Source organism: Nerophis lumbriciformis, linkage group LG05 (assembly GCF_033978685.3).
Source record: "Nerophis lumbriciformis linkage group LG05, RoL_Nlum_v2.1, whole genome shotgun sequence".
Classification (NCBI taxonomy): domain Eukaryota; kingdom Metazoa; phylum Chordata; class Actinopteri; order Syngnathiformes; family Syngnathidae; genus Nerophis; species Nerophis lumbriciformis.
The window spans coordinates 958,506-965,757 of NC_084552.2; positions in this window are offsets into that span (position 1 = coordinate 958,506).

A 7,252-nucleotide genomic window follows, 5' to 3' on the forward strand; every position below is an offset into this window, starting at 1 on the left:
TTTCTGGGTGTTGTTGATAAACGGTTTTCGCCTTGCATAGGAGAGTTTTAACTTGCACTTACAGATGTAGCGACCAACTGCAGTTAGTGACAGTGGGTTTCTGAAGTGTTCCCGAGCCCATGTGGTGATATCCTTTACACACTGATGTCGCTTGTTGGTGCAGTACAGCCTGAGGGATGGAAGGTCACGGGCTTAGCTGCTTACGTGCAGTGATTTCTCCACATTCTCTGAACCCTTTGATGATATTACGGACCGTAGATGGTAGAGATGCGCGGTTTGCGGGCACAACCGCGGAGTCCGCGGATTATCCGCGGATCGGGCGGATGAAATAAAAAAAAATTCGATTTTATCCACGGGTCGGGTCGGGTCGGGTCGGGTGGTTGAAATTAAAAAAAATTAGATTTTAAATAGATTCAGGCGGGTGGCAGTTAAACCAATTGGTAAATATATATACATAGTTAAATGTTGTTACCCACATACGAAAAACGAGCAGGCACCTGCAGCATATGCCACAACAGAAGAAAAAAAAAGAAAAGAGATGGACACTTTTACGGAGCGGAGAAGGGACGCCTCGCCGGGGTCCGGGACCGAGGCCCCTTCCCCCGAGAGGGCCTTACCGGGAGCCGTAGCTGAGGCGATCCGCGAGAAGGGCCCGACACACGTCCAGGGTCACCACCGCGCCCACCGCACCGACACCCCGCCTCGTCCGCCTTCGCCGCGGCCGGCGTCACGCGCAGCAGGTAAGCAGCTTACCTGCCTGCCACCCCCGTGGCCGGGGGCTCGTAACAGGGGTCACTCCGCGCGCTCCGCCCGCGCAGCTTACCTGCCCGCCACCCCTGTTGCCGGGGGCGCGTAACAGGGGTCACTCCGCGCGCAGTGCGCTTACGAAAGGGGTGGGGCTCACCCTGGTTGATATAGACAGCAGGACGGTGGCCATGGAAGTCGGAACCCGCTAAGGAGTGTGTAACAACCCACCTGCCGAATCAACTGGCCCTGAAAATGGATGGCGCTGGAGCGTCGGGCCCATATACCCGGCCGTCGCCGGCAGCGAGACGCGCTTGGAGGTGCGCTCAGCGCGGCTCCCATATGATTGCGCACTGGTGTGCGTCTGGGTCGTGACAGCGTGGCACGCGAATGTCTGTGCTGCATTGGATCAGTCTCCTTTCTTTAACAGGCAAAAGCTTTATAACCTCACTAATGCCTTGCATCGTCTATATTAGATATATAACAACGGGCGGGTGCGGGCGGGTGCGGTTCTGATCAAATGTTACATCGGGTGGATGGCGGATGGTTGACGACTTTCTGATGCGGTTGCGGATGAAATAATTGCCTACCCGCGCATCTCTAGTACCGGTAGATGGTGAAATCCCTAAATTCCTTTTATTGCCACCTTTCCCAACTTCTTTGTCATGTGTTGCTGGCTTCAAATTCTAAAGTTAATGATTATTTGCCCCCCAAAAAAATAGTTTATCAGTTTGAACATCAAATATGTTGTCTTTGTAGCATTTTCAACTGAATATGGCTTGAAAATGATTTGCAAATCATTGTATTCCGTTTATATTTACATGGGGGTTTGTAAAAGGAACGCCCGAGTGGAGAACCTTGTGTACATTACAAGCTCTTGATTGTCACATCATCAGCGTATAAATACCCTAAACTCCATACCTCAAGCTCCCGCTGGCTGATTAAGAGCATACATCATATGAAACACAAGCATACGGTTATCAGAACCGGGCGTCCATTTGTACAACATGTGGTTCTCATTGGGTTTCATCCAGGTTCCCACCTCTGAGGCCTCTTGGGTTTACTCGCTATAAGAGAGATAAGGAGGAAATACTCCGCCGTCTCACGTTACTAGATCAAGCTGAAGGACGGAAGGCTATTACAAGCAACCGTGTACTGAACGGACGACGGGGATAAAGGAGTGTTGGACTCTGCAGAACTTGCGGTTTATAAATGAAGATTTCATCAGTCTATGAGAGTGTTCAGACGCACAACTTCATATTTCATCTCTGTGACAGGCTGTGGGCTAAAGGGAATGAGGGAGGGTTCCTTGGTTTTGGACACACTTGTAACAAAGGCAAGGAAAATACATCTCCGGACTGTCAAAGGCATCTGGACTCCCTTCTTTTGGGGGGGGACCTCAACATTTTCACTGGGTCTTGTTGCGTTTTGGACCAGTTGTTCCTCCCAGGGAATTCAAGTCACAATTCGCTCCCAAGTTCTTTCCGACACTTAAAGCTGAGTTGAAAAACCACCAGAGACAGAATAGGTATTTTGTTGTATATTCGCAAAGCTTTGCCAATATACATTGATTGAGACCAGTCTAACCCTAGAACATTCTATTGCGCCTCCCAACATGGTCTGTCTTCCCGATCCCACCACCCTCTCTCTCGTCCCATCTCTGCAGACAAAACAAATGCAAGTCAAAACACATTCCAAAGAACTCAAGGTTAACACACAGTTTACTTGCAGACAGAGCAGCAAGAGAAGAAATGGAAAACACGAGCTGTTTTCAAATATGACTAAGAAATAAAAGAAGTACAACTTAAATCCGGATATATGTAAATATCTGCCTCCGACAGTCTCTACTCCCACAAAGTGCAGTAAGACCTCAACTTACGAGTTTAATCGGCGCTTGAAAAGTAGCTTTGTAAAGTAATGCAATAATAATGTCAGAGACTTCTGTCGGTCTTGAACCCCAAGATGCAGAGATGGCAGGAAAACATGACTTCAATGTCAAAAAACAAACTGGTAAGTCCACATGCAGGGAAAACAGGAACCAGGAACCAGGAAACAGGTTTCAGGCAACGGGATACAATCATCGAGCCCTGACTGGAGGGCGAGGCAGGCATAAATAGCAGCCTGATTGGCAACTGGAACCTAGGTGTGCCAGGCTGCCAATCAGGGACAGGTGAAAACTGTTTTTCTTGCCATCACTTTCCAACAAATTCGCCCGTGTTGATGGGCTCATATTGCTCAGTCGATCATGCAATCATCTTTTTCCCCCTCCTGATTTTTGTTAACTTGCGTTGCTTCATACTATCAATCAATCAATCAATGTTTATTTATATAGCCCTAAATCACAAGTGTCTCAAAGGGCTGCACAAGCCACAACGACATCCTCGGGTCAGGGCCCACATCAGGGCAAGGAAAAACTCATCCCAGTGGGATGACAATGAGAACCTTGGAGAAGACCGCAGATGTGGGTGACCTCCCCCCTCTGGGGCGACCGGTTCAATGGACGTCGAGTGGATCTAGCATAATATTGTGAGAGTCCAGTCCATAGTGGATCTAACATAATAGTGTGAGAGTCCAGTCCATAGTGGATCTAACATAATAGTGAGAGTCCAGTCCATAGTGGATCTAACATAATAGTGTGAGAGTCCAGTCCATAGTGGATCTAACATAATAGTGAGAGTCCAGTCCATAGTGGATCTAACATAATAGTGAGAGTCCAGTCCATAGTGGATCTAACATAATAGTGAGAGTCCAGTCCATAATGGATCTAACATAATAGTGTGAGAGTCCAGTCCATAGTGGATCTAACATAATAGTGAGAGTCCAGTCCATAGTGGATCTAACATAATAGTGAGAGTCCAGTCCATAGTGGATCTAACATAATAGTGTGAGAGTCCAGTCCATAGTGGATCTAACATAATAGTGAAAGTCTAGTCCATAGTAGATCTAACATAATATTGTGAAAGTCCAGTCCATAGTGGATCTAACACAATAGTGAGAGTCCAGTCCATAGTGGATCTAACATAGTAGTGAGAGTCCAGTCCATAGTGGATCTAACATAATAGTGTGAGAGTCCAGTCCATAGTGGATCCGACATAATAGTGTGAGAGTCCAGTCCATAGTGGATCCAACATAATAGTGAGAGTCCAGTCCATAGTGGATCTAACATAATAGTGAGAGTCCAGTCCATAGTGGATCTAACATAATAGTGAGAGTCCAGTCCATAATGGATCTAACATAATAGTGAGAGTCCAGTCCATAGTGGATCTAACATAATAGTGAGAGTCCAGTCCATAGTGGATCTAACATAATAGTGAGAGTCCAGTCCATAGTGGATCTAACATAATAGTGAGAGTCCAGTCCATAGTGGATTTAACATAATAGTGAGAGTCCAGTCCATAGTGGATCTAACATAATAGTGAGAGTCCAGTCCATAGTGGATCTAACATAATAGTGAGAGTCCAGTCCATAGTGGATCTAACATAATAGTGAGAGTCCAGTCCATAGTGGATCTAACATAATAGTGAGAGTCCAGTCCATAGTGGATTTAACATAATAGTGAGAGTCCAGTCCATAGTGGATCTAACATAATAGTGAGAGTCCAGTCCATAGTGGATCTAACATAATAGTGAGAGTCCAGTCCATAGTGGATCTAACATAATAGTGAGAGTCCAGTCCATAGTGGATCTAACATAATAGTGAGAGTCCAGTCCATAGTGGATCTAACATGATAGTGAGAGTCCAGTCAATAGTGGATCTAACAAAATATAGTGAGAGTCCAGTCCATAGTGGATCTAACATAATAGTGTGAGAGTCCAGTCCATAGTGGATCTAACATAATAGTGTGAGAGTCCAGCCCATAGTGGATCTAACATAATAGTGTGAGAGTCCAGTCCATAGTGGATCTAACAAAATATAGTGAGAGTCCAGTCCATAGTGGATCTAACATAATAGTGTGAGAGTCCAGTCCATAGTGGATCTAACATAATAGTGTGAGAGTCCAGTCCATAGTGGATCTAACATAATAGTGAGAGTCCAGTCCATAGTGGATCTAACATAATAGTGAGAGTCCAGTCCATAGTGGATCTAACATAATAGTGAGAGTCCAGTCCATAGTGGATTTAACATAATAGTGAGAGTCCAGTCCATAGTGGATCTAACATAATAGTGAGAGTCCAGTCCATAGTGGATCTAACATAATAGTGTGAGTCCAGTCCATAGTGGATCAAACTTAATAGTGAGAGTCCAGTCCATAGTGGATCTAACATAATAGTGTGAGAGTCCAGTCCATAGTAGATCTAACATAATATTGTGAGAGTCCAGTCCATAGTGGATCAAACATAATAGTGAGAGTCCAGTCCATAGTGGATCTAACATAATAGTGAGAGTCCAGTCCATAGTGGATCTAACATAATAGTGAGAGTCCAGTCCATAGTGGATCTAACATAATAGTGAGAGTCCAGTCCATAGTGGATCTAACATAATAGTGAGAGTCCAGTCCATAGTGGATCCAACATAATAGTGAGAGTCCAGTCCATAGTGGATCTAACATAATAGTGAGAGTCCAGTCCATAGTGGATCTAACATAATAGTGAGAGTCCAGTCCATAGTGGATCTAACATAATAGTTAGGGTCCAGTCCAGAGTGGATCTAACATAATAGTGAGAGTCCAGTCCATAGTGGATCTAACATAATAGTGAGAGTCCAGTCCATAGTGGATCTAACATAATAGTGAGAGTCTAGTCCATAGTGGATCTAACATAATAATGAGAGTCCAGTCCATAATGGATCTAACATAATATTGTGAAAGTCCAGTCCATAGTGGATCTAACATAATAGTGAGAGTCCAGTCCATAGTGGATCTAACATAATAGTGTGAGAGTCCAGTCCATAGTGGATCTAACATAATAGTGAGAGTCCAGTCCATAGTGGATCTAACGTAATAGTGAGAGTCCAGTCCATAGTGGATCTAGGTGCTGAGTGAACCTTCATGCAGCCGGATTGAAAGCAAAAGACCAAGGAACACACACAAACATAGCAAGGTATCATTTTCATTTATTGTTCGATTAATTGATTTATTGTTTATGGGCCTAGGTTTTGTTACATATTGTCCAAAGGTACTTCTTTGGTATCCTACAGTATATGTAGCTTTTTGATCCCATCATTAGTCCAGAATAAGACAATCCAGTCCTAGTCCTTCTACCCACTAAGTGTGTTTTCTTTACTCCGACAACGTTTGCTTTTCCTCTCACCTCTGCAAACACGAGGCTCAGCGCTTTCTTTTTAAAGTTTAGGGTCTCATAAACCTTGTTTAGACTAAGGAACGTCGCAACGGTTTTCAATCCCTACTTAAATCTGACTACCTCATGCCCAACATTCGGGTTGGGTAACTTTGAGTTAGCGGAGGTTTAAAGATTAGACAATGTCATATAGAAGAGGTTTGGCATTAACTTTAAAGAATGAGGTCATCGCTCTAAGACAGGAATATTCAACTCAATGGTTTTGGGGGCCACATTTCCAGAAAGCTAAGGACCGGGGGGCCTCACTTCTTTCTTCACTATTCATCTTATTTTGTACATTTCGGAAAACCAGCGTCCTCTACAGTACACATTTGATTGTGCTCTATTTTTTTGTTAGAATTACAGGAGAACTCTGCTGTTTTGAGGGACCTTCTGTCCAAAAAGCTAGTCAAAGATCATCTCTATGACAGCACTCTAGTGTTTTTAAAAATATTTTGTGGGCCACCAGTTGAATTACAAAACCCAAAACCAGTGAAGTTTGACTGCCAGCAACACGTGACAAAGAAGTTGGGAAAGGTGGCAATAAATACTGATAAAGTTGAGGAATGCTCATCAAACACTTATTTGGAACATCCCACAGGTGTGCAGGCTAATTGGGAACAGGTGGGTGCCATGATTGGGTATAAAAGTAGATTCCATGAAATGCTCAGTCATTCACAAACAAGGACGAGGCGAGGGTCACCACTTTGTCAACAAATGCCTGAGAAAATTGTTGAACAGTTTAAGAAAAACCTTTCTCAACCAGCTATTGCAAGGAATTCAGGGATTTCACCATCTGCGGTCCGTAATATCATCAAAGGGTTCAAAGAATGTGGAGAAATCACTGCACGTAAGCAGCTAAGCCCGTGACCTTCCATCCCTCAGGCTGTACTGCATCAACAAGCGACATCAGTGTGTAAAGGATATCACCACATGGGCTCAGGAACACTTCAGAAACCCACTGTCAGTAACTACAGTTGGTCGCTACATCTGTAAGTGGAAGTTAAAACTCTCCTATGCGAGGCAAAAACCGTTTATCAACAACACCCAGAACTGCCGTCGGCTTCGCTAGGCCTGAGCTCATCTAAGATGGACTGATACAAAGTGGAAAAAGTGTTCTGTGGTCTGACGAGTCCACATTTCAAATTGTTTTTGGAAACTGTGGACGTCGTGTCCTCCGGACCAAAGAGGAAAAGAACCATCCGGATTGTTATAGGCGCAAAGTGTAAAAG